Raw genomic sequence first — 27,861 nt, 5'->3', positions numbered from 1 at the left:
CTTGATCTAATAAGTGTAGCTCAAGTCAAGAGGTCTGTGTGGGTCACCAAAAGAAAAAAATTGAAAAGAAAGGAATTCATGTTAAAATTAGCAAATTCAGGAGAGAACATAAGAACAGTGCTCACCATTTCATTAAGCCAAATTTTGAAACAACACAAAACGCTACCCAGTCAATCATCCATTTTCAAAAAGCAAGCAGGTGAAAACAGCCTTAAGGCACAACCAATTAGCACAGAAATAGGTGTGTATTTTGGGTGTGGATGACCAAATATGCTGAGGTACAAGTATTTGAAACAAAACAAACCTCAGGTCATTATTTTATAGCCTGTTCTTCCTCATAAGCTTGCTTTAATGAAGTCTCCCAGGAAATGCTGTGTAGATGCTCTATTGGCTGATAAGTGAAGCTTTGCCTTTAAGCACTGAAACTGGTGGTCCAGGAGACGTTTTTAGTAATTTAATGAAGGAATTATACCTGACCTCTTGTATAGACTCAGAAGATAAATCAGGTCTGGGTTCTGTGTTTGTAAATGCTCCTCAGTGACCTCCGCTGTATTTTGGAACAGACTTTCTCTTATTTTTTCCATGATTGGTGAAGATAAAGATAACAGTAACAACTGAGGCCCATATGGGTTTTTGGTGATGCAGTCTTGTGTGCTTAGAAGGTATTTGAAACAAATGTCTTAGAGGTTCAACATTCAACATGCACTGAGATTATATAGTTCTTTGAATACACAGTCATACTAGCCTTTGATGTCCAAGATCCAGCTCAGCATTTATGAAGATAACTAAATATTCACATGGTCTGGACTGACCTTTCAAAAGGCCGGAAATAGTCCTCTGAATTGCTTTCCCCTAATTTACTTTTGATAGATCTCACGGGTAGAGTTGGAAAAAACACTTGAATGCTGGTATCAGTTTACTCTCCCTTCCCAAACTGGCAAAATTAAAGTAATTCCTTTGTTCACAGTGGATCATATGTGTTAATAAAAAGAAAACCTAACACCATACTCTTTTGACCCCAAAACGAACTAGTTGCAGCTCCACTTTCAGATTGCAAGTTATTATAATAGGTGCTGGCTTTAGTACTATCTTATTGTCCACTTCACAAAATTAAAGATTATCTGGCACCATTTGATGCAAATAACTTGTCTGTCTTCAACACAGCAGAGCCTTACAGAGCTCTGTGAACTGTGTTGTGCATGAATCTGCAGTCTGTTTTTGCTGAATTTTGATTAGCAGCAATCGTAGTCATGCTGGAAGTAATTAAAAACGTAGGAACATTTTATATATAAATGTAGATGCATGATGTAGATGCAAGTACTAATGGAGATGTTGAATGTAACTCTTGACTTCTTGTCAGGCATACCGGGTAGTCTTTGCTTGCAGGTTTGTTTTGCAGCTTGCAGACCTGCTTCAGCTGCTCAGAGAGCTCCTCGGGCAAAGGCAGAAAGGAGGGTTGGGAATTTATTGTGCTTTTTCAGTTGTTCAGAGAAGAGGCAATGGATACATCTCAGGTTTCTCTGAGCAAGTTGAAGGAATTTCAGTCCTTGTTTTTAGACTTGCAACTGCTTGAGGCTTCAAAGCCATGTATGTGTGAAAGAGGAAAAGAGGGAAGGAGGAACACATACCACTGCTAATCTGACCTAATGTAAACGTAAGGGTTGAAATCCCAGTCATAAGAAAGCAGTTGCAGTAGCAGAGGGGCCATTCAAAACATGTACATTCACTGCTCTCAGGAACAGGTAGTGCATCATAAAGACCTTGGTATCCTGTTCAGCAGGATATTGATTGCTTATTCAATTTTTTAAAAAATCTAGGTATTTTATAGTTTTGCTTCCAAGAAGACCAGTATATTTTTAGTAATTAGGTTTTTTTCAGCAATTTGTTACTGAGTAATCTGTATGTGATCTACAATATGGAAAACATTTAAAAGAATTTGTCATTTTGAAGAATCAGCTATGAGAGAGATTAACTTTAAAAAATTACCTCTAGTTTCATTGGGAAGAAGAAAATAGGAAGTTTTAGTTGCTTATTTTTACTTCTGGTCCAAGTGTTGGGAGCACTTAAATGCCTCTCTATCCTGTTTTTTTTTACTCTGTGTGTTGTCAGACTTTTAATGTCCCCAGCTGAAAAAAGAAATTAACCAGGAATCCCAGTTCTGTCTGTTCTTTTGTATAATGGCACTTTCTCACAACAGGACAGCTACTTGAAGGGGAGCAAGAATGTTCTGCCAGTTTGTCACAAACTCTTGCTAACCACATGGGAAAAGCTCAAGAGCAGAGAAGAATCCTGGCCTTAGTCTATTTTTTCCCCTTTGCATGGGGGCAGAGGAAGTCACAAAGAAGCACTCAGTAATGAGTGCAGGAGCTAAAACTCTTTATTGTTTCTGAGAGGGAGGTAGGTTTGCTGTAGACTTCTGCAACAAATCTAGCTCTGCAAGTTGCATTAAAAGAATACAGTTAATAGGCAAAATAAATGTGACAATTACCAAAATGTATCATTTTTCTCCTACAGTTAGATAACCTGTTTTGAATTCCAGATCAGTGAGCATAGAATGGTTTGAGTTGAAAGGGATCTTGAAGATCCTGTGGATCAAACCCCCCTTCCTTGGGGGAGACACCTTTCACTGGAAAAGGTTGCTCAAAGCCCCGTTCAACCTGGCCTTGAACACTTCCAGTGATGGGGCATCCACAATTTCTCTGGGCAGCCTGTGCCAGTGCCTCACCACCCTCACAATTAAGAAGTTCTTCCTAATATAAAATCTAAATCTACTGCCTTTTGGTTTTAAGCCATTCCCCCTTGTCCTATAACTATAAGCCCTTGTAAAAAGCCCCTCTCTGGCCTTCTTTCAGGCCCATTTCACTTAGTGGAAGGCTGCTCCAAGGTCTTCCTGGACCCTTGTCTTCTCCAGCCTGTTGTCATAGCTTCAGCTTCTGATCATCTTCTCTGTAGTCCCCCTAATAGGTCCCTGTCCCTTCTGTGCTGGGGACCCCAGAGCTGCATGTGATGCTCCATCTGGGGTCTCACAACAGCAGAGTTGAGGGGAAGAATTACATCTCTCAAATTTCTGATCACACTTCTTTTGAGCAGTAGTTGGATTTTATATCAGCCAAAAGTTACATTGATATACTATTTAAAGAGAAAGTGAGAGAGAATGTGTGTATCAGTAAATGACATTATGGTATGTTATTAGTGTATGACAGAATCACAGACTGAGATTGGAAGGCACCTGGTGTCATCTGGTCCAACCTTCCTTCTCAAGCAAGGCCACCCAGAACCAGTTGCCGGGGACCACATCTAGATGGCTTTTGAAAACCTCCAGGGATGGGGGCTCCTCAGCCTCTTTGGGCAGCCTCTACCACTGCTTAGTCACCCTCACCATTTCTAAGTGGTTGATGGCTGTACCAGCAGTCACTCTGCAGGGCCTCACATGAAGCAGAGTGCAGTAATCACAAAATAACTGTTTTCTCTAATTTGAGAAATTATGGTTGTTACAGCAGAGTTCTTTGCCAAAGATTAAGCATTTTCATTTATTTCTAACAGTTAAAAGATATCTGGAAGCACTAGTGTAATCCTCTGGGATGAGGCTTCGTAAGATACAGAACCTTTTGATAAATAGATATTAAGCTTGGTTAGGACTTTTTTCCCTAGAGCTATATTAAGCCTGGGTTTATCTCATGTGCCATTTGTTTGGGATGCTTTTATTCAATAAACTGTCTCTGATTAATCATAACATTTACTCAGACCCACTCTGTTTAATGTGCCTTTCTCTTCCCCCCCAGCTTACAAGAGCATAGCACTACAGAGGGATGTAAGTGCCCTTTCACTGCAGAGATTCTTTTCTGAAGTTCAGAATAGCTCAGGTCCAAGACTTCTGTTGCAAAAATTCCCAGTAAGGGTTTTAGTAAGTCAGAAACATTGAGTTACTAACTTCATTGATTATTTTTGTCGCATTAACCTTGACCTACTAAACCAGGCAGCAGTTGCTGTTTTGAATGCAAGCAGAACCATAGCTGGCATCAGCAGCTATTGTGCTGTTCTGCATTCTCTGTCTGTACCCAGATTCTTCTGTTTCACTTTGGTACCTCCTGGCATCTACAGACCCAAATTGTTGATTGGCAGGTGCACTGTGACAGTCGAAAATATTTATGAAGTAGAGATGATAGTTAAATGCTGTAATAAGGGAAGTGAACCCCAAGTGCAAAGCCAAGACAAATTATCGGTATAACTTGATGCTGTTAGCAGCTGTTGGCAAGGTCAGGAAAGTTATTAAAAGTTGAGTTTTTGTAAAGCATCTAGTATCCCTCTTCCTGAATAATTTAGTGTAAAAATGTTAAGAAAGCGTAAGTATAATTCTTTTGAGATTTCTGCAGAACAGGGTAATAACAAATTCTCAGACTACTCCTGTAATTTTTAAAAATGCCTTGAAACTTTTATGATTTAAACTCTGATGCATGTACTTTTTCTTTAAATTACAAGGATAGGCAGGTCTTCTTTCCTTATAGTTTATCTACTACTCACTGTTTTGCAAGGGGCAAAAAATGGAATCTTCTGTTTTTAAAAAATCTCTTTATGGAAATACCCAATAACGGGGTATTGACCTCCATATGAAACAATACTTGTTTCATTTTTAAGTGAGAGGAAAATACAGCCAAACCAAGGAATCTTTAGCTTTATCATTCTTATTCCAGTGACTGCCAAACCATTGGTTTCCCATCATGGATCTGGTTTTTTTAATATCTATCAGTTGCAATTTCATGAATTCTCACTGCTGGCAGTGACACACATGTTTTCATTTACTGCATTATGGGTATTCTCTAGACAACCAGTCTGTTGAAAAGAAATTAATTCCAGCAGTGAACTGAGATACTGAATTCTCAGCAGTTTATGAATTCATGTTTTTACATTGAGGCTATTTATATCTGGATTGAATTAATTTGAATATGTAACCAGGTGGTTGTGGTTATGTCTTTTATTATTCACTGGATTTGAAAAGCCAGCAGAATGCAATTGCAGAATGGGAAAACTCACTAATTGCCATTGGTAAATATAGCATTGTATGGTTGAAATCTCAGCTTGTATTTCTCTCATTTCTGTTCACAACTTCAGGCATGATTCTCAAGAAGGAATACAGTATACTGTAACTAGAGTATCCTAAGTAAGGCATACTATATACAATTTTTAGATCTGACTAATTTTAAATTTTTACTGAAGATTAAAATTTAATAATTTGTTTCTATTTTGTCCTGTGGTCCTCATTTCACCAACAACGAAAAGTGGCAAAATATCCAGGCAACATTTTATGATGATTTTTGGAGGAGAGCAGAGACTTTTTAGATGACTTGCAAAGCCTGTCACTAAGCTGCAAATTCACACTTTTATGCTTTTTATGTTTGTCTTCTCCAATGAAGATTCAAAATTGTTGGCTCAAGGAAGAAATGAGCTTAGTCCTGAACTGTGTTTTACATGGAACAAAGAAAGTGAAAACTTTTAAGTTGTTAGACAATAAGCACTTTACCCCATCAATTTTTTTTCAGCTTGGTTGTTCCTTTTAAGAGGAAGCTGGCATAAAATGCAACTTCTTAATCATCATCTTTATATCAGTAAAATTGAAAGGATTTTTATCTCAGTACTTGATTTGGTTTTGTGTAGTTTGAGACTTTCATAACAAAAACTGGACAAAGTGACAAACTTGGAAGATTGTAAAGGCAAGTAAACTTCACTGGCAAATTCTTTAGGATTACATTGAGCCCCAGTTGGGCATGTCCCTGTGCTGTGGGTCTTGACTGTAATATTTGGACATTCTTGCTGTAACTAAACAGCACAGGGTAGATATTAGTGATTGCTGAAATCTTTGCTTCTCTCTGTCACTGGAAGTACCTGTTTTGGAGATTGCCTTTGGTAGGACATGGGTGAAACTGAGCAGTTTCTGATCGTTGCACAAGAAGGGATTTAGGATGATAGATATGCTGGTCTTTTTTTCCCCAGAGGTTGCATTATAACTAGCCTTTCTTCCCTCTCAAAGACTTACACTGTAAATTCACTGTTTATGATGTATTAATTTTAGTATCTCTCTGTGAACACAGCCTGCCTTGTTCAAGATGTTGTGTCTGGAATCAAAAAGTTTCTGAAGTGTTAGTAAATAATTGCAGTTGTTTGAAAGAGGTGTAGGTAGTGCAGGCAGTGAATCTGAGTACATGCAGGTAGCTGAGCATTTTTAGTAATATCTGTTTTAGAAAGTGTTCTGTTGGTTTCTTTTTCACTATATTGATTTTACAAATTCTTTTTATCTGGTGACTAATGTATGCATGAAGAATATTTTTGTAATCCCTTGTGTCTGAGGGGCAGTGTCTCTATTGAAATGTGTTTCCCAGATCAATCTCAGTCAGACTGTTCTCTTCTATCTTAAGTCAATATACCAAGGAGAGGAAAGATCATGCAGTTTTATTTTTTTAAGTGGTAAAGAGAGTAGAAGCTGTATGGTTGTTTTGATTTGGAAACACTGATGACTTTTTTTCCTGATATACATGCACAGATACGTGCAGTACAAATGATTTTGAGAATACCAGTCAGGCTGTCTGTAATCTCACAGAAAATACTGATATTTGCTCCAGAGAACATTGTAGAGTATCCTGATTTTCTGTCCACAAATTGCTGTATTTGAATGCAATTGGTGTCTTTGTTATTATTAATTCACCTGCTCCTGTGTCTGTCTTTCTTGGATTAAATAATTTCCACAGGAGTGGTTTGGGAATGCTTCCTTACACCTCAGCAAATAACATTTAATATAGAAAGTATGTTGGAAGAAACTTTATTAATAAGAATAGCTGGTATCTGTGTAGTAAATACCTGTGTATACATTGTGGCAATGCAGAGAAAGACATCTGATGGAGAAATAATTTGTTTTGTCATTAATTTATTTGTGCTTCAGGGAGCAAGCAAAGCCCAGCCATTCTGACTTGCGCTGCTGCCAGGCCTCCCAGAGTTTCCTCTCCATGGAGAGCACTTCCTGGCCCTGGCTGAGGCTCAGTTCCCCTTGGTGGGGAGCGCAGGTACAGAAGGTAGCTGCCAGGATATGGCCACTCCTTCCATGGAAAATGCTAAATCAAGAACCACAGGCCTCCACCACGGGTTTAATACACACATTGTTAGCAGCAGCCCTGGAAATTGTGAGATGCAGAAGGGCATAGAGGAGTTATTCTTTATATTTTCCTGGCATTTCCAGGAGGGAGGGCCATAATTGGAAGAGCTGTATTAGTTACAGTACATGTAGTGAAACCAAAGCTGAAGCTGGTGTAGGGATGGGGAAAGGTCAGAAAGCTGATTTGGGGATGGAAATTGGGCTGTTGCAGCACACTGTCTGTCCACATGCTTCAGCCCCATTCCCCAGCAGGTCAGCTGTGTCGAATGGCAAGTGCACATCCGGCATGCCCCATGGTTCAGAGGGATGGGTACAAGTAAGGGGCTCCTTTCTTGTGTCTAGTCCTTCCTCCCCTCACAAAGTTGCAGCTTCACTCATGGCTAGAAGAAGAACAGCAAGTTCTGTAAAGTTATACACTGCCGTTTGTGAGTCTGCAACCATCATCTCTTTCTGCTGTCGTGTTCAGTGCAGTGACTTCTCAGAGAGTATATCCAAGAGTTTAAATAAATAAATAAATACTCTGCAATTCCAGAGGTTCTCTTTGGTTCTTCTGGTCTCTGCAGGAATGCCACTAGACTCTTATCTTCCCATTCTATCCATGAGAAAGTGTATGCAGGGCACTGCCTGGAAATGCAGTACAATACAGAACATACATAGAGTGAAATTAGGTTGTTCAGAGCCGTCAGGTTTGGTTTTCTTCCAACTTCCAGAATAAGTATTGGGGGTGAGACAGGGGAAGACTCCTACAGTAGGTTGATAGACTTCACGTGTGGATACAATTCTGTACATGTAAAAAGCATGTATTAAAGAATATACAAATATTCTCTAACAGATATCTGTGAAATCTGAATCTCTGAGAGCTTCTGTATTCTTAGAGTTTTCTACCTAATACATATGCTTTGAGAAGGGAAAACAGTCTGGGGGAAATTGTGTGTGTTCATGAAAGTGAAGAGTGACCCTAAGCAGCTCTGTGTAAAAGACATCAATTGTTTTCACACCAATTAAAGACTGAACAGCCTATTTCTTATTAGCTAAGTCTAATTTTGCTTCTAATCAGGAAACAAAATATCAAAGCAGAAAGGGCTTTTCTGATTTCTGTTTAGTGGCAATTACATCACATTTTATTTCAATGCACCTATCTAGGAAACAACATATGAATGGAGCAGTTCTGAATCCTTCAATTGTTGTTGGGGTTGGTCTTTTTTACTGCTACCGTTGTGATTTAGAAAACCTTCAATTCTGAAAAAATGTTTAACAGATGTACCATCTAGGTAAAAACACCATTCAGCATAGCTTTTAAAGAAAAGTTCTGCTTTTTCCAGTACATTACTGCACTATGTTTCTCTCCCAAAGTTAAAATCTCACCCTTCTAATACTATCAGCAATGTCACTTTTTTCTTCCAAATCAATCAAAACAAGCGTCCTTTGAGAAGAAAAATCAATGTAGCCTATTAATTAGCTGAACTCAGTATAGTGCCTGAAGGCCAGGATGTCATTTCCCATAAGATTTGCTTTCAAAATACAAACAAAATTGGAGCACTCACAGGTTGTCATCATGAAGGGCTCTTAATACTTCAGAACACACTGGTAATCTTTATCCTACCTGATACAGACCTATTTAAATGTTCTGATTAAATGTTGTTACATTTGTTCTGGTTTTGTTTCTGTCACATGGTAGATATAGGAACTTTAGTCAATCAGTGTAGTCAGTGCCTGGGCAAAACATCCATGCAGCAAGCTACCAGAAGGTTGTATCTGATGATGGATTATTTTCCTGTGGTATAAGGCTCTTTATTTTCTCATCCCTCAACAAAAGAGATTATAAAATTTAGATTACCAACTCTTAAATAAAGGAAAGCAAAATGAGAAAAAGTTATTAAATGAAAGTGGGTGTGTTGTAACTGTTGCTATATATTAATGGTTACCAGGGTTTCCATCTATGAAAGCTGCTTGGAGAGAGTTAATACATCTTAGCGAAAATCTGCTTTACTGTTGTATCTTTTTGTTGGCAGTAGTAAAGTGTATTGCAGTGAACATTCTGAGTGATTTATCTTCTGAACCCAGTGGTTGGTATGTGCAGTGTGGAGCAGGTGACCCTTAGGAGTAGAAACAGTAAATTAATCTCAGTGTAAGAGCCGAACTATGCTAACACCAGCCATGTAATGGGCTTGACAGAGTAGAAGGGTCCTATTCAAACAACAAAAAATGAACAAAAAGAAACCAAACAAAACCCCCACTTGATTAAAATGTTTGTCTGTCAGGAAACTTTACTTTCCGTTGTGCTTCATTATGACTTTTAGGGCATGTTTAGGACTCCAGTGATTCATTTAGTATAATCTTGAGCAATGAAGCTTAGTTAAGGACTGTATGATTAAAGTAATAAACTCTTCCTGTGGACATGCCATCAGTATAGTCTTCTGTCACTTTCCCTTGTCATATTGTTTACAGGATTTGGTTCTGACCTTTGCCCTGATTTGTGTCTGTATTGTGCAGTGTTTTTCCCGAAGTTCACCTGGTTTGCACTGCTTCAAATAAGAAAGAAAGAAAGAAAACCTCAAAACCTGTTTATCCATTAAGTTCATATTAACCACTTGAAAAACTTCCCTCTAAGGAAATACATCTGAGTATAACTGAAGCAAAGATCACGTTCTACAGCTGGTCTGGCCAGGAAAATGCCAATGGGATTCTCCATAGTCACTCATAGGGCAGCTGGTGGAATTACGACTGAAGATTCATTAAAATCATTCAAATATTAAAATCTTTTTCAGTAGGAAACGAGAAAAGAAAAATGGAAACCACACTAGTTACAAAAAGTGAAGCTTCTTGTCACTTCTTCAGCTTTTATGTTTAAAAAAAAGCAGAAATATTCTCAGGGTTGCCAAACTCAAGAGTTTAAACATCCACTTGGGAAGACTTAAGAATCATGTTGGTAGTTCTTATGTTCATAAAAATCTTTATTTTTCAAGTGTTTAAACTTTCTCTGACCTTCCTGACAATAGATATATATGATATTTAGAAATTGAAAAACTCAACTTGTAGCACATACAGAATATCCACATGAAGATTCTCCACCTTTTCTCAGGTGCCTTCCCCACCTTGTCAGGGATCCAAAAAGTGATGGCGTCCTTCTGCCTCATGCCTGTGACAGGATTTGACACTGGGCTGGCTCTTGTCCTCCCACATGGTGGGTGAGAAGTAGTTCAGGTTACTGCTGCCATGTTCAGAATTGGGTCTACTTTGGGAGTGATTGGCATTGGAAAGGAACCCTGGCTGCATAGGAACAGTTTACACTGGCACCTGTTAGAAACGTCTTGCTTCTTAGATCATAGTCTTGCTACATTCTGACTTAGTTAGGGTTTTTTCTTCAAGCCCCTCTGGGGAGAGAGCTACAGCAAAGAAAATAAACTTTAACATAAAAAATAATGCCTGCATGGAATAATGACTTATAGTGGTGTAAATGAAAAGTTTGTTCCACCTATTTCTGAAGTTTCATTCTGTTTTTAAGATGAGATCATTTTAGTTCACTTGTTACTCTGCTGGGTTTTTAAATATCCGCAGTGCTTTTTGTTTGCCCGACTCTGAATTTTTCTCTGAACTTTTTCAACAAAAATGGTTAATGAAGCTGCAGAAATTCAGTTAAGAGATGCTGTGCATCATCATAATCATGTCCTTGTTCATCTCCCTAGTTCATAACAAATGTAATGCAAATACAGAGGCCTCACTGAATTTTAAACTAATTCATTTTAATATGTTTAATTGTGAGGTTGAGTTTTTTTAAGATTATTCTGAGATACTGGTTCTGAGTTTTGAGTAAGAGAGAAAGGCTTTGCTGTACCTTTTAATGTTTTTGCTTTGTTTGTTTGATGTTTTTTGTTGACTGCTCATAAAGTCACAGAGCTCTACAGCAGAGGGTCTTGAAATTTGTGTATAGAGGGCTCATGGAAAAAGGTTTGGCTAAAGGGTTAACTACTATTTATCTCAACTTTAGCAAAGCTTTTGATACTGTCCCCTTAACAGTCTCATAGACATTGGTGAATTATGAGTCAAGTAAGTAGGTGGGAGAGTGGACTGAAAGGACTGAAGCTTGTCTGAACTGCTGGTGCTTCAAGATCAGCAGCACAACATAGAGGCAAGTCACTGTTTCATACTGACACCAACACTAAAAATTCTTCTTAAGGGCTTAGATGATGGAGCAGGATGCACCCTTAGTAAGTCTGCAGCCAGTTCAAAATTAGGAGTGGTGATTAATGCACCAGTGGTGCCATTTAGATGGACCTTGACAGCCTGGAAAAATGGGCTAATGGGAACCTTGTAAAGTTCAGTGAAGTCCTGCTGCTGGGAGGAGTAACCCTGCACAGCAGTACGAGCTGGGACCCACTGACTGGGAAACAGTTTTGCAGAGAGGCCTCCGAGGTCCTGGTGAATTACAAGTTGAGCATGAGTCAGTAACATATCTGTGACAAAGAAAAAGCTTTTCCCATTGAGGTGATCAAACACTAGTTACCCAGAGAGGCTGTGCTGTCTCCATCCTGAGAGGAGATACTCCAAGCCCTAAGGAACCTGATCCAACTTTAAAACTGGATCTAACTTTGAAGTTGGCCTTGCTTTGATGACATTAAAGGAAGGTCGAACCAGATGATCTTCAGAGCTCCCATGCAACCTAAGTTATTTTGTAATTCTCTGATTGTAGCACAAATGTTATAAACAGTATTCCTTTCCCTGAAAATAGCCCCGGAGGAAGATACAGGCAGTGGTCTTTCATGTTTGTTTGCTGTAGCACAAACGAAATCAAAACAGATGTTTCTGTGCCTTACAGTTTAATAAAGATTTTCCCACGTGTTGAATGTATTTAGACTAAAATTGTAAGTTTACTCTAGTGTCATCTTCAATGTTATATAGTTTCTTTGCTGCTTTCTGTTGTTTATGCTGTGCCAAAATGCTGTTCCAAGTCACTTTTTCATTTCTCATGGACAGTGTGTTTTACTCTTTTCCTCTGTAAATGGTTCTCTTTTGAAGAATTAAGTGTTATGGTTCTCCAGGACAATTGCTGGAGTTGTTATTGCAGTTCCCTTCCAAAAGGTGTGAAGGCTTTGCTGAAGGTGTTGCATACCAAGCTCTTCTCAACTTTTGTTGTGACTTAGCTGTAAAGGGGAGTATAGCATAATTACAACATTTATTCTTCACCACTTTTTTTTCTTCGCCCGTCAGTGAAGCTGGGTTGATCCTGCTTTCACCATCTAACCTGTGAAAACTTATTATAGACCGTAAGTTGATGTTCCAGACTTGAGTCTGGAAAAGAAAAGTCAAATTTCTTCTCAGGGGAGCCTACTTTTAATATTAACTAGTATTCTTTTCAGTCCCTCATAACATTATTGTTCTCTGAAATCCATGAAGTCTTAGTCAGTAATGTTAGATTTTTGGTTGTGTGCAGTTCTCACTCTTTGTTATCTAGATATTTGAGTATAATGGAAGTTTTGTAAAGAAGGATTTTGAGAAATACATTTGTTGAGTCAGAACTAAATCTGAATTGTTCATTTTAATCCAGCCAGGACACCTAGGGGTACCTTTAACTTTGGTCAGTCTGGGGGCTGGAGGTAAATGATTAAGATAGAAAGAATTATTTAAGGTCCCGATTCCTTGTTGATCTCCGTAGAAGGTTAGGATTATTGGCATCACTGGACTTAAAACAATTTGCTTGGAAATTTGTTTTGATGGGAAATTAAATTAAAATTACTGAGCTGCCTGGAGGATGAGACTGTAAGGACTTTGCATAGGTTTGCTCTATTTTATGCTTGTGATTAGAGGAGGAAAGAAAGTTTATGCAGGTGGATTATAGAAGTACTCTATCTGAAACTTTCCTGCTAGAGGATGTGAGATACTGATATTTGGGATCCAGTAGGTACTAAATTTGCCGTGAGACATCACCATGAAGAGGCATCAGTTGGCTTAAGATGTGTTTGCTGTTCCTCACACTGGGGATGTTTAGTGTTATTTGGAGTTACCCATTGTCAATTGGAAAACCAGTCCTCAGGTTTGGCAAATATTAACTCAAATTATATTTGTTTCTGGATAGTTTGTTTTATTAAAAATTCAGCCTTGTGCATAACTCTTTGAAGGCTTTGGACCAAAAATTGTTACAGGGATAACAAATTAATTTGTTACAGGATGACAAATAAACCTGGGAAGCAGGTTATAAAGCCCAAGGAAGTATCTACTTTTGCTAGAGGGAATTGAAGTCTAGATGTTTTCTTTACCCACAGTGACAAGCTAATGATCTGTGGAATGAAGAGGAGACATGCTGAACACTCCTGCACAGTCATGTAATTTATGGCATCCTGCATTCATCTGCACTGATGCCACCCTGGATTGTAACCTATTCTCATAGTGGACCCTGTAAATAAATTAATGTTTGTCTGTTGCTACATATAAATATTGTTAGAATTTTGACCATTTGAGACTCCATTTTCTAAAATATAGTATTTAAGAGCCAACACATTTTAACATTCCAGTTGGTATTTATGTTAATTTGAGTTCAATTCATTCCCTAAGCATTTGAGATCAGCTATTTTTAGCCTGGTTTCCTGAGGAACTGAAGTTTTTAGGATGGCTGTATCTATCCATCTGCCTTCCACAGAGCTTTTTGAAGCCAATGATCAATTATCTTGATTTGGCAGAGAGAGTGAGGTTTTAATGCTGCTAATCTCTGGCAGGTTTCATTGATAGCCTTGGTTTGTTTGAAGAGATGCACACAAATAGCTACCCCATCTAAGGGAAAAGGTGTAAGGTAAGCTTGTCAGTGGTGTTGTGTGTGGGTTGGTGGGCAAACAGCTGGGCCATGACTCAGTGCTGCTTCTCACTCCTGGGGCAGTGAGGGAACATGAGCCTGAGCTGATGTTGCTGTGGCTGGGGAGAACTGGAAATAGGTAGGTTGTGAAGCATGGGCTGTGCATGATCACAACTGGGGGGATGATGCATGGAGATTATGATAGAGGACCCTGTGTTCCTGTGGTGATGACAGTGTATGAATATGTAGAAAGGAGTCTTTTGGGCATCAGTTTTATTGCTCTGAAAACTATTTGCCTTTAACAAGGAAAGCTATTGTATGGACACTATTCACGTCTCTGGAAGCCTGCAAAAACATATAGCTTATTCTTCACGTTGGGAGAGGGTTCTTGAGCATGGCACACAGGCTTTTTTATGGAGAATGTGCACCTACCAAACAAATTATCTCAAAGTCCTTTAGAAACAAGTTGGGCTTTGTTTCTCCTTAGCCCCCAGTATTAATAAAGTTAGGCTTTATTTTTCTTCAGGAATCTGTGAATGGGGGTAGAAATGAGACACGGAATTTTAGTCATGAATGGTCACATGATTGTGGAAATGAGCTCTGAGCTTTCAGAGTCTGTATCTAGAGGTGATTTTTTTAAAAAATAATTTTCTAGGCAAGGCTTTTCAATAGCTAAGCCTTTTCAAATAGAGTTTGCTGTCAGAGGACAGTTCTCTGGTTTCTGTGACTGAGCTTAAAATACTCACTTATTTACTTACTTACTTACTCTGCTAAAATAAAGCAGAGTGTTGGGGGTGGGGGTGGGTTTGGGTGTTTTACCTTCTTTTCTTCAGTATTTAAAACCTTTCTTGAGATCATCATCTATATCATCAATAGTCATAACACTTCATAGAGAAAGAGCATTTTCTCTACGTGGAAAGAAAAGTTCCATGTGTCCCTACAAAGGGAGAATGCCTGTCAGCTGAGATACTCTGTTTCATAAACTGTGTTACCAGCAAAGTCTGTTCATCTTTAAATCTCCAAAAGACTGTCCTGGGCTTTGCACTGCCATTTCACTTCTATGAATACCTTTAAACAAGAAGCAGGCAGAGGACTAGAATGCTGCACTGTATTTGTCTGTCTCCTCCATAAAGCATGCATTTATCTGTCTGCTTACAGATAAGCTTATACTGAAGCTTCCACGAAAGGTGGACACTCTGTGCTTCAATCTAGTTTAGTTAGGTTTTGGGTTACTTTACAGAAGCCATTTCTCAAGGAACAGAAAGCGTAGATTTTTGTTATAACGATCTAGCAAAGCAAGACAAAAGTGTGTTTCAGTTTCTCTTCTTTAAAGCTGATAAGCTGATTATCTGTTCAATTTTCAGAATCCAAATCAAAACCCCTGCTTATAAGCCTTAAGTTGGCTTGTGTATCCATTGAACTTGAAGCAGGGCTGGATAATTTGTAACAGAAACTTAGAGATCACACAGTAATCAGCCAGAATGCAGAAAATAAGGTCGTGTTTCTTGACCTGCAGTTGATTCTGTATTGCCCTGTTGCATCACTGACATCCATTAGTAAAAGTCATGGCATGCACAGTTTTGAGCATTTGGAGTTTTTTGAATTTTATTTGTTTATACATATATATACTGTTTATTTCTGCAAAAATATACTGTTTATTTCTACAGTTGCACTTGGGATATTTATCCTAATTGACCTTTATGTATATATTATATAGAGAACACAGATTCTATAAAATACTAGCAGGTCAATCTGCTGTACAGATCTGTCTGCAGTAAAGCTCTATCATGATTTTGTATTACAGAATGCTATAATTTTTTATAGTGATGGTGTATTAGGAGTTATGGTTTTGATGTGCCAACTCCTAGAGTGAGTACTTAGTTATACTTATGTTGTGCCAGCAAAGCTGTTTCAGCAGTGAAGATCAGGATGTAATCCATCCCAGCAACAAGGCCCCTTCTCTTCTTTTTTTTTTTTTTCTTCCTCCTCCTCTTCCTTCCTCTTCCTTCCTTCTCCTTTTCCCTTTCCCTTTGTCAGGCTGTTGTTTTAGCTGAATCAGTTCCCTGAATCACTTTGACAGCCAGAGCATTTCTGCCACGTATGTGAAGCTCATGATGCTAAACTGCAAAGCCGAAACTTGAGACTCATTGAGAAGTGGGCTCCAGGAGCCTGAGCCTTGTGGTCTTGACTGCCTGTGCTCTCACTGCCCTTCTGCCATTGCATGGCCTGATTTGCTGAGTGGCCTGTCTGTTGCTGAAAGACAGTTCTGCTTGGAAGGCCTCTCTTTGTTGCCTTCTCCAGGCAAGCATCCAGAAGTCCATCATCTGGGTCTAGAGGTTTTATTGACTTTCCTGGGGGAGCAGCAAGAGCTGAAAGGAGAGAGGTGTGGGATTAAGCCAGAAAAGCTTTGGAATGCTCTTACCCAGAAGAGCATCTGCAGCTCCTACCCTGGATTTGTCTGGCTGTTTTTCCAAAGGAAAGGAAAATGCTGAATGGTGTAGTTTGGAGGGGGTTTATGCAGGGCATGTTGCAGGGTCAAGCAGTTGTGGTATTGTGTAGAGCAGCACCTCTGCATCTGTGTGCTGTGGTTCCCCCATTCTGCTAAAGTGTGAAGGGGTGAAGCCAGGCTCTTTGCCTTTGCCTTGTGTCACTTTCACAACATTTTCCTTACCAACAAGTATTAAAAAATCAATATTGTATTACTAACAGAATTTCTCCCATCATTTATTTGTGAAAACATAGTTAACTGAAACTTACAGTTGAATGCTTATTGGAGAGTTCATAGATCAAATTACTGGTGTACCAACTTCAACTTTTTTTAAAGGAAGTTGAATATGCTGAATGTATTAGTATTTCCTGGGCTGTCTGAGTACCTATAGAACTTGAAAAAACATTTTTCACTTTTTTTGTTAGATAAATATTGCTATAAGAGGATAAATAGTTATGTGCAAATACACTGGCAGTTTAATAGAATTATAAATGCGTGGACTGGTTTGGAGGGGCAGAAAATTATGTTTAAAGGCATGCTGAGATCCAAGAGTTGAGTACTTACTGACAGTAGTAGTGCATTTGCCACAAAGCTTGATGTCATGCTAGCAATGTACATAGGTTGCACACATTAGTACTTTATGCAAAAGTAAATATAAACATGGATGACAAGTAGGAAAGTTTAAGGGTCTTAGCTTGATCTTTTCCTTGCTAATTAAGTGTCCAAACATATCATTACTTTGCTTCACGAAGGAGCCTCATGTGTTTTCAACATTGGACATGCATTTGATCTCTGTCACTGAATTTCTGTCCATGTATTTGCCTAAACTGTAATTTGTCCCAGAATTCATATTTGAAGGCCACAGTTGGTCTCAAAGCTGCAAAATCAGAATCTAATTGCATTTCTTTATCAAATACATCTTCCATATTTCACACCCTTACATTTCTCTCATTCTGGTTTTTCCTGCCCAGAAGCTGAAGAGGCATTTAGCATAGTAGTGCAATATAAGCAAGAAAGTTTGAAGCTATCAACAGCCACTACTTACATTTAATACCTTTATTGGAATCTTTACCCTCCCCGCTAGGCTTTAAAAATCCTTTAGATAATCAAAAGCTTAGCCAACAAAACTGTATTTTCTCCACTACAATACTTGCTACTGTAGAAGAAGATAAGGAATCAAATATTTCTGTTATTTTTCTTAGTAGGTAATTTTTTACCATATCAAGAGCTATGCTTGCTAAGTAATTGTACCAAAAATCAAAATTAATCAGGGCATAAAATAGTTGTGCTAGGAAATTGATATGAAATCTGTGTTCTCTTGGATCCCAAGCTTGCTAGATCATAGCTAGCTGGGAGGTGACTAAAGACTTCGCTCTCCTCTGCAGGGTCACATGAGAGGCTGAGTGTTGAAATGGATTGACTGTTGATAGGATTTGCCATAGTGGATCATGCTTTCAACTGTGTGCTTCTCTCCTAGCCTATTACAAGCAGGCATACTGGACACAAAGGCTGCATTGAAATATAGGTTAGCTTATATATAGCACAATAGTTAAAAATAGCCTCTGTTTCATGAGAAGTGTAGTGTGACAGTGTCATTTTATTGTTATCTACAACATGGATCTGTTGAAATCAGAATCCTTGTTGGGGTGTTTCACAAGTATTTTTCAAGTAGTCCTGAAAATTAAGAGTTGAATCAACATTTATATATATGTTGAAGAGATAAAATAAGAGTTTGAAGCTTATTCTTTTGCACTGGAAAAGTAGATGAAGTACATGGAAGGGAGAAAATAATAGTCCAAAGTTTTCTGTTCCTTATTTCTTCCTTCTGGAGTGTGAATATAAATTGTTGGTTAGAGCTTTAAAAACTGACAGAACTCATTCAGAGATTTTCAAATTACTTTTGGATTTGCTTTAAAAGAAATTCAGGACCTGACACTAGCAGAGTTTGGAAATGATAGACTTCATTTTTTTCAACTACCTTACATATTGGTCAGCTTCATCTAGTTCAATAGTTGAAAGGCTATCAGCATGGCAAAGCAAGGTGAAGTTATCGAAGCAATGGGAGAGCAGGATGACCTGGTAATGACCCTGAGTTTTTTAACTGCAGTGTTATATTCATGCTTACCTGTATTGTTAGTATTTAAGGGATGGAGATCCCTGGGGTGATTATAAGAGTACCATTGTTACAAATGACTGTTCTGCATGGAGTGCTTTCCTGGCCATTCATGCAGGGGCACCACAACCGTGTGCTGGGTGTAGTTTTCCTGTAACTTATAATTATTTTGTATTCTGATGGATGTTCACACAATTCAGATATGCCTTTCAAGATAGTCAGTAATCTGAAATAATGTGATGGTGATCCAGGTGTGTTCTGACTCCTGAGGCTCAGAGCAAGAACCTTAGCTGAAGACAGAGGAGCAAGTGATGCCCAGTAGAAATGGGCATCCTGTCACCTGCCATCTCAGTGTCATCAGAAGCCAAGACACCTGGAAGAGCTGCTGAGTCCTGGCCATGTTCTGGTGAAGCACTCTAATCCTACAGCTCTTGCTAAACTGGGAGATACTGCTAGCTGAAAACAGCATGAGTGATGACAGTGACAAAGGAAAGGCTTTTCTGACAGCTCATTTAAACATCCAGCACATTTAGAGAATGCACAAGAATGTTTTGTGTGCTAGATAAGAAATGGTCTGAGAGGCTAAAACGTTTGTGATCTGCTTATATGAGCACCCCAGTCCTTGCAGGATCTAACAAGATAATTAGATAATAGGCTTCCAGCAGCTGCTTTTGTTATATCTAGTCACGAAAAGAGAAAGAGGTAGCCTGTAGCATATCAGAAAGTGATGCAGGAATAAATAGAATGTACAGATACAATCAGAAGGCATAGAAAGGCATCATGGAAAGGATTGCACACAACAACCCTAAACATTTTGATTACTCAGCATTATCTTCTTGGCTCCATGAGACTTATTTTACCAGAGGACAGGGTGACAAAACCAAGCAAATTGCTCTCAATCAGGGAATATCTAAAGGCCAGGTTTCTAAGAGCATTAGAGGTCATTCCTGACAAGGCAAAAGACATCACAAATGCTTGTGTTAGTGTGAATGGCTTTTTGTTTGTCTGTTTTTAGGAGATCCAAGTGCTAATAGTATAGATGAAAAAAAAGAAAAAAAAGTCATCAGAAATTCCTTTGTGCATCTGCTGCCTTTGTCTCTATATCTGCTTCATTTCTGCATCTGCTGCTTTTTCTTATGGAACATTTAATTTTCAGAGATTAGACAAAAAATGAAAATACACTTAAGCACTATTTGCCATCCTTTTTCCCCCCAAAACTTTCTTTCAGGGTTTCTTTAGTTTCTTTTTCATAGTTTTGCTTATTACTATCCATTTATTAGCTTTTCTTTCATTCCATTCAAAACTTGTATACATAATATAGTGTCTCTGTAGGGACCTTATTCTGAGTATATTTAAATCTCTCTTAACTCAGTTCATGGAAAGGGAATCTTTGAATTACATATTTATTGCCATTGTGTTCCATTTCCCTTAAATTATTTATAAATTCTTTGACTAGCTTTAGATTTTGACTTCTCTTAAGACAGTAGGTCCTACCTTGAAAAACTAGGTAGGCTTCCCACTTGTTAGTCTTCATAACTGACAGCTGAACACTGAAGCACTGTTGTGGCAAATAGGAGCATGACTGAGTTGTTTCCCACTGAAAAAAAAAGAATGGCAGTGCTTGGTGTCTTGGTGCTCCAAGACAAAGCTTGGTCGAGTTATCATGATAATTTTTCTAGCAGGCCGAGTTGGTTGAATAGAATTACCAGCTGCAGATACAGTAAATAAGGCACAAATCATGTTCACTAGGCTGGATGGTTTCAGGGAGGAGGATGAAATTTGCAGTGACATTTCTGCATGTAATAGAGCAAAGCTCTGGTCTGTAAAAAAGGCGAAGGTATCTGCTCGCAGGTCCTGCCCTGTGGTGAAAGCATATAGAAACCAGGGAAAATTACAATTCTCACAGTCTGTAGATTATCCCACATCTATGACTCTACACATGCATTTGCTTCAGATAATTAAAGAAGCAGAAAAAACATGTGCCTTTTCTCATAGAAATAATTTCTTATTTGAGGTGACTAGTGTCACTGGGTAGCTACAAGGCATGCCTTGTCCCTGGCATCTCTGAGAGCTTCCTTTTCAGATCTAGAATGATTTTTTGAAGCTTTTGTCTCTGTTAGCTTCTGTCTCATGTCCGTCAGCTCCCTACAGCTGCTGCCAGATCTGACCCTGTTGTCCTTTGGGCAGACTCTTGTTGATGGGCTATGTCTTGTCCAGCTTGATCATACAACCTCAGGAAATCATTCATCCATGTCTGTTTGCCCTGTAAACATTTACATTACTTTGCTGGGCTGAGCACAGGGGGTGACTTTCATTCTCTGTAGCCTGTCTGTTGAGAAATGCTAGTTCAGAGTAGTCTGGCTCTGCTCACCTGTTATCTTCAGCTCAGATCACACTCTTGATTATTTAGATTCACTTAATGGCTGGCTGCCTGAACTGTCTCTTACTCTGTGCTTGAGGATTCCTCTGGGAGCTTTACTTCATACAAGTAAGATATACTGCAAGTTTTATAAGAGGCCTGTTTTGTTGTCTGTATTTTGTGTGTTATAGCTCCTCAGGGATTCAACTGCAAGAGTTAAGTATTACAGTAGTGATTTACAGCATCCTGATGTTATGTATAGATCACTTGAATTACCTACAAGTGATTTGAGTACAATTGAAAACAATACTTTTGAATGCCTGAAGACTTAAGAGGTGCTTCCCTTTTGCAAAACCACCAGCCCAAAAGAGGTAATTTCAAATTAAACCTCCCCCCGCCCCCGCTACATTTTTTAAAGCCTATGCCCAGTGTTGGGAAAGTATCATTGTTTCAAATGTTACTGCACATACTGTAGCCTTTTTCAAGAGCTGTATGAAAAGATGATACTTTGATCTCAAGTTGGATCACTTGGAGAAACACTTTCTGCATGAAGTGAAGAATTGTTCTGCATCTTCAAGGGAAACAAATTAAAAGGAGATTTTTTTCAGTCTCTCTTAATCCAGTACACAAGAAGGAGCATTTATGTAAGTCCAAAAGTATAAGATCTAGTCAGTAGATTATATGAGTGTTGTTGTTTATCCACAAAGACTGTAGAGGGAAAATGTGATAGTGAGTGCTTGTCAGTGAGATCCTTTTCCCTTGGAGAACTGAGACAGAACCTAAAGTAAAAATGGCATTTGCTTGTACTTGTGAATTTAAAAAAAAAAAAAGTCTTGTAAAATGCAAAAGAATTTTAAAGAAAATTTGCAATAGCAGGTTGTAGTAGGCAGAAATGTAATTTCTGATTTAAGTGTGATGGTGTATTTTAAAAAATTACACCCCAAAGCTGAAGAATTATTTTCTCTCAATCACAATAAAAGTAAATTTGCTAGTAGTATGGACAAAAAATTCAAAAGTGCAGCTGAAGCAAAAACTGTCATTGACCTTATTGTAAAGATACGGCAGTGTTTAAAAGTGTTCTATTCAGGATTAATTCCCACTTAGAAGCAAATGTAAGGTTTAGAGGGGGGTGGTTGGAAGGAGACATACATAAATAATTGCCTCCTGATCTGGAATTTCCGCTTGGTTTCTGGCCAGCTGAGGAGTGGACGTTTTTAGGCAGGACAGCAGTTGTTAGTTTTTCTCACCATTAGCAGTCAAGAAAGTTTGTCCTTCGACTTGCAGTTAACTGAGAAAAGATGTTGAATGGTAAAAAATTGAGCTGTCCTTGAGTATGTTCTGTTTATGCAGCAAGCTGCATCTTTAGTTAGTCATTAAAAATAGTTACCTTTGAGGGGAAGGAGGTGTATTTCATCTACATTGTTTCATTGCATATGCAAGACATATTTTACAGCACATTTGAATTACTATGTAGCATAGTATTGATATCCCAGACTTGCTGATGCATGGCATGCCCTGACATGTGTGCGTACACGTGGCCACCTCTGTAGCTGTGTAAAATGACGAGACCACTGGTGCTGGGGACAGGCCTTGCTGGATCAGGGCCTGGGGAACAAGTTGTCTATTAGCACTGAAATAAGTAAGGGAATTTGATTTAAAATTAAAAAAAAAAATAAAATAAATCAACCACCATTTTTTTGGTCCATGTTGGAGAAGTGTTGGGCTTGGTTTGTTGTGGACTACAGATTTAGCTGCGTGAGCCCAAGTGGCATCCTGAGCTGTGTCCATATTGTTGGATAGTTGCTGGGAAGGATCTTGTAGCCCTTCTCTCCCTGCCAGGCCTGGCTCCCATGCCCTGGCTGGCCCAGCAGGGCAGGGGTGCTTCCTTTCTGTCTGGGTTCCAGGGTCCCCCAGGGCACTAGCAGCCCTGGCTGTCCCTGCCCATCTGCAGCACCCCATGGCAGCCCTGCCCCAGTCGTGCCCCAGCAGGGCTGGTCTGCCACAGCCTGGCATGGCCGTGGGCCCCCCAGGCTGTTATCATTTTCCTTCTTTAATGCCTGGTGGGAGTAATAGGAATTGAGGTTGTTTTCTGTTGTCACACAGTACTTTCAGTGCCAGGAGCCCTGCTTCTGCTCCCTTCATTTACTCTGAGTCAATGTCTGACTTTCTCCTGAGCAATTTCTGTTTAATCCTCCTCCCCCTTAGTCTTCAGGAAGAAGTTGTCTTTCTCCTCCACTACTCACCTCCCCCACACTCTTTAAATGAAAACTCATTCACTGGCTTTCTACCCCTAGCAAAACAAAGAGAAGTTTAAGACACTTAATTATTGAAGATGTACTGCAGTAAATAAAGGGATTATCAATAGCAGAATTAAATCTAGGAGAGTAAAAAACTTGAAGATCATGTAAGGAAAAGTTAATGCTTTGAGGGTCTCAAGTAAAGCCAATTAAAATAAATCAATGACTTCTATGAGCCCTACTATTTGCTGCTGGTCAAAGCTGTTATTTTAGTAAAAACTCTGATAATTAAACAAGTTCCTTTCTACGTGGCAAGACACCATTGCAGACACACTTGTATCTGCAATTGTCTACTTACTCATATTCCTCATTTAGTTCTATATTGCTAAAACTCCATGGATTCTAAGAAAAAATGTGCCAATTATTTGTATACTTAAATATTGTGGTGTGACATAACATAAAACAAGTAATGAATGAGAGATGTATGAGTGACCACGTCATTACAAACCTTTCTGTCTTGTCCGTTGTTCAGTCTTTGGGAATAGGAATAATGACTATTTAGGCTGCAAATAATGTGCTTACCCAGTAAATTGCCATGAGAAAAGTCCCTCTGTATAGATCTGTTTGCTTATGTCTTCCTGCAGGGCATAATGCATGTATAAGATTGTGCATAAGGAACACACACTTCGTTGTGTGTAAGATTTATGTAGTAAATTTTATCTATGCCTGGAATCCTTTTGTTATTAATGATTATAGTGTGTGAGCCATAGCTGCCATTCCCATGGGCAGCAGTCCCACACCCCCATCTACACAGCCTTGCAGTAGAATCATCCCTTTAGCAGCAAACTCAGATTTCCACGTTTCTTCATCTTCTTTCCATCCCATCTTTACTTTGCCCTATCAGCAATCCTAGCTCTGCCCTCTATACTGCCCACTGTTGACTCTCAGCCTAGACATGGGTGATATAATGCAGTTTGCAAGTACTGCATTGCAAACCATATTTGAAATTATTTTCCTGGGTTATTTTCCACTTTTTCCAGGGCCCAGCTATCAATTTGTGGGTTAAGCAGCAATTCTTTTTCATGTTATACTTGGGGAGTCATAAGTTTTTTGCAAGTTGTTTTCATGTCATGTTAGATTCTTTTCAAAGATATGTGCTTTTAAAGTGTCTTTTAAAAAAATAAGGTTCTAAACAATTTCTGGCATTCTTCCTTCAAAGGCAAATTCACAGAAAGAAAGTTGTTTAAGTTTTTGGTTTTCTCTTGGCATTGTAGACCTATGTGTTACAACTTACCTTGGGTACTCCAGACTCCTCCTGATGGTTATGTGTCAAATTATTCTGACAGTGGAAGTGCTGGGGAAGATGCATGCCCTTCAAAACAGTTGTATGTGAGACAAGTACTAAAAAACCAGTTTTTTTACACCTATGGGAAAAGTTAGGAATGGTGCTGCAGAAGAAGAAAACCACTGTAGAAGTGATTGGCCTCTGTATGTAGGAAGTGCTGACCACTTTCCCTGTCCTTCAGGTTTCTGATTGAGTAGAAAAATAAGTAGTACTGTGAACATCAGGGGGATAGTGGGTGCTATTGATGCCTAAAGAGGCTGCCTGGAACAGAGGCTAGACAGAGTTAAAGGAATAATGTAGGTCTTTATTAAAAGGCTTTCAGAGGGTACACATTGGGCAGTACAAGAGCCCGGCCGTGGCTCTACCCAAGATGGATGCAAGATGGATGACCTGTGATGAGTTTTCACACTTTTATAAGTTTTTTGGTCAGTTTACATGCTGAGGTTAATTGTCCAATATGGCTTTAGGTTGTGAAGTTCCATCCTCCCAGACTGTTCTCAATTCACTATTGTTTATACTTCTTGGACCTGAAGCTGCAATGGTGTTCTTGGGCTGGAAAAGGATTGTTTTGTCTAACTAACCTGTGAAGAGAACTTACTAATACTTTTTATGAAGTTCAAAGTCACACACTAAGGCAGTACAGAATATAAAAAATATGAAAGCTAAAACTTACACCCCTGTTTTCACTGGTGCTCATTTACCTGTTGCATTAAGGCCATACTTGGTATAGATAAACAAAAAGTTGACTTTTTTGAATATCAAAGCGTGTCAACAACTGGTGTTCTGGTAGCATAGTCAAGTCCAGAAATACTCACTATTTCTCTCTTTCTCCTTTGCTGTATGTTTGGAGTGCAGATCTTGAGAGTGAGCCAACCTTGTTCCACAAACCTGTTGAGGGGTCCAGTCTCCGCTTCTCCCAGACCTTTGTCTCCTGGCCCCTCTAGTGGATGTCTGTGTAGGCAGTGTGTCCTTGCAGTGGTACATGGTGTCCTTTGGTGGAGTGTATTGCAAGACCAGAGAGGTAATTTTAGCTCCAACAATGGCCTTGTTTGGTGCCAATCTGATAACAGCCATCCTGGTTTACGGAGATCACAATCTATTTTATACTTGGTGTGCTGTCAGTCTTTTTGCATGTTAAAAACCAAATACTGTTTATATAAAGAAACAAAGTGGAAAAAATAATTTTGTTCCTGTTGAGAACTTGTCAATTTATGTTACTAAATGTCACGTTTTTCCTGCCTGTGATCATTTTCTGCTTCGTGGACTTGCGGGGGAAGCACTGCATAGCATCATGGGGAGAGGAAGCTGCTCATTCACTGCCCTGACCTCGGAGTGTCTCCTGGCAGCCTGGCCTGGGCCTGCTTCCTATGGGTTTTCCCACTGCACAGCCTTTCCTCTGGGGACCAATCACTCTGGGCCGGTGCAGCTTTTGCCTCAGGATGCACAAAGTCTGCTCAGTCTCTGCACAGCATGGGAGGTTTTTAGAAGCTGTTTGCCGAGTGACATCAGTGCAGTGGTTTCTCCCCTTTGATGGGGAGAGCCGAGGATGAGTTCCCAACCACAGAGATGCAGCCTCTGGTGGTCTTGCCACCCACCTCCAGCTGGGTGTTTGGCAGGACATTGCAGCTGCTGTGAGCCAGCTGGCCACACCTCCCACATTGTTTCTGGCTCTGGGTGAAGCACTGATGGCACAAGGCAGAGGAAAGCAAGAATAGCAATGCAGAAGGTGCAGTCAAGGGTTCCTGGTTCCTAGCCAGGTTCTGCAGTCTTATTAAACCCAAATTCTCTTAATCCTTCAGCTCATGCTGCTGTATCTATAAAGTGCCATTGCCTGTTCATGAGAAGAAAAGCCTCCAAAATCATACTTGTACACTTCAAGTCACTCCAGCCCAGCAGCATGCAGATGCTCTTGCCTACTCCCCCAGTACTCTGAGGTGTAGCCAGACGCTGTTTCTGCTTGTGCTGCAGAAACAGCTGGTGAGCAGGTCTCATGCTTTTGCACCATCATTTAGTAATTAAAGGCTAATCTTACAGCTGCCTTAAATGGCAGAATGGTAGCTAGCTCTGCCATCTTCAGATTTTTTTTTAATTAAATAGATTACAGTGCAGCATGCCTGCAAAAATCCTCTTTTCAAATATGTTCTTTGCTCTTTGCTTAGTGCATATCCTGTGGTTTGCTACGTGTCGATGGCACTTGCAGCTTCAGATCTTTATATGATACGTGAGAATATTGTGCCAGTGTGAAGGAATGGCATCAGTGTTACAGGTCTGGTAATGTAGAGTCTCAAATTGCATTCGAGTCAGTAAGAGCACAATATTTCCTTCACGCCCCTAAGGAAGAGGAAATTAAATCTACAAGTCTTTACATTTCAGGTATTGAAAGTTGGTAAAGGGACTACTCTACTTGTGAATTGCCTCAGAAGAAAAAAAGAAGACATCCAGTCCTTTTGTGTGTAACTGAGCATAATTATTTAGGTATCTAAACCCATTTCTTGTTGGACAAAAATTGCAGGATCAAGCTTTACAGTCCCTTGCTGAAAGTCTGCCACAGCATCAAGGTGTGATGTGATGAAATCAAGACAAAGAGCATGTAATGTGACCTTTCTCTTTTCTTATTTAGGAGGATATTTGGTGCAGTCTATTCACTCCTCCTCACCAAGAATAAGTTGTCAGTGGTTCCTTAGTCTGCTGAGTGCGATTGATCTCACAGCAGTATGTGGTGTTTCATTATTTTCTTCAGTATTCTTAAGAAGGTCTGTAGGAGAGGTGGATTTACCATAATGGTGGCTAAGTAGTTTAACTTAATCCTGAATAAACAAACAGATGCTCTCACCGAGGGACCTGGCATCTGGGACTGTCAGCATTTATTACTGCAAGGCTCAAAAGAGATAAAATTATCATTAGCCTCCACAGAAAGACCGTGGATATATTTTGAAAGGCATGTACTTCAAAGCACAAACTAGCCTCTCAGAGAAACTAGTTTAGATACTTAGATGCCTGTATTAGTAATGACATGAGCAAAATGCTTATCTCTTCACTTGATTTGTGCTTCAGAGCTCTCATTTTACATGTTTGTGGTCCCTCCCCATTGGCCAAGGCTGAAATAGGTGTGTTTACAATTGCACATATGTGCGTTTACAATTGTGTGAGTTTGTACTCAAAGGTTTTATCTATGGCTTCTGCTGAAACAGCTCCATGAGGGAAGCTGTATTTAGTAATTAACTGAGGTTTGGTGGGATCTGGCCATCTGGCAGCATGCTGCTGTTGATTAGTAGGCTGGGGTACAGTACCCATGGACTACCAGGTCCAGGGAACTGTGTTGAGTGTCATTATTACAGACACTTGCATGAAATACCAGGGTCTAGGATTATTCAAGCTTTTCGGTCATCAGTTG

The 27,861-nt window shown here is 39.4% G+C and overlaps 1 protein-coding gene across 5 annotated transcripts in view; it reads left to right on the top strand.

Moving 5' to 3' along the window:
* Positions 1-27,861, top strand: part of FARP1 (FERM, ARH/RhoGEF and pleckstrin domain protein 1) — a 163,130-nt gene that overhangs the window by 15,662 nt on the left and 119,607 nt on the right. Inside the window, exon 1 of one of the 5 annotated variants that reach the window (XM_083884768.1) lies at positions 13,784-13,925. The exons of the other annotated variants lie outside the window; for them this stretch is intronic. The gene's annotated coding sequence lies outside the window, so the exon portion shown is untranslated. Of the gene's footprint in view, positions 1-13,783; positions 13,926-27,861 lie in introns of those variants that run through there. 5 annotated transcript variants of the gene reach the window in all.

Source organism: Zosterops lateralis (genome assembly GCF_965231275.1).
Source record: "Zosterops lateralis genome assembly, chromosome: 2".
Taxonomy (NCBI): Eukaryota; Metazoa; Chordata; class Aves; order Passeriformes; family Zosteropidae; genus Zosterops; species Zosterops lateralis.
The sequence above is the reverse complement of the archived record's forward strand: the minus strand, read 5'-3'. Positions and strand labels throughout refer to the sequence as shown.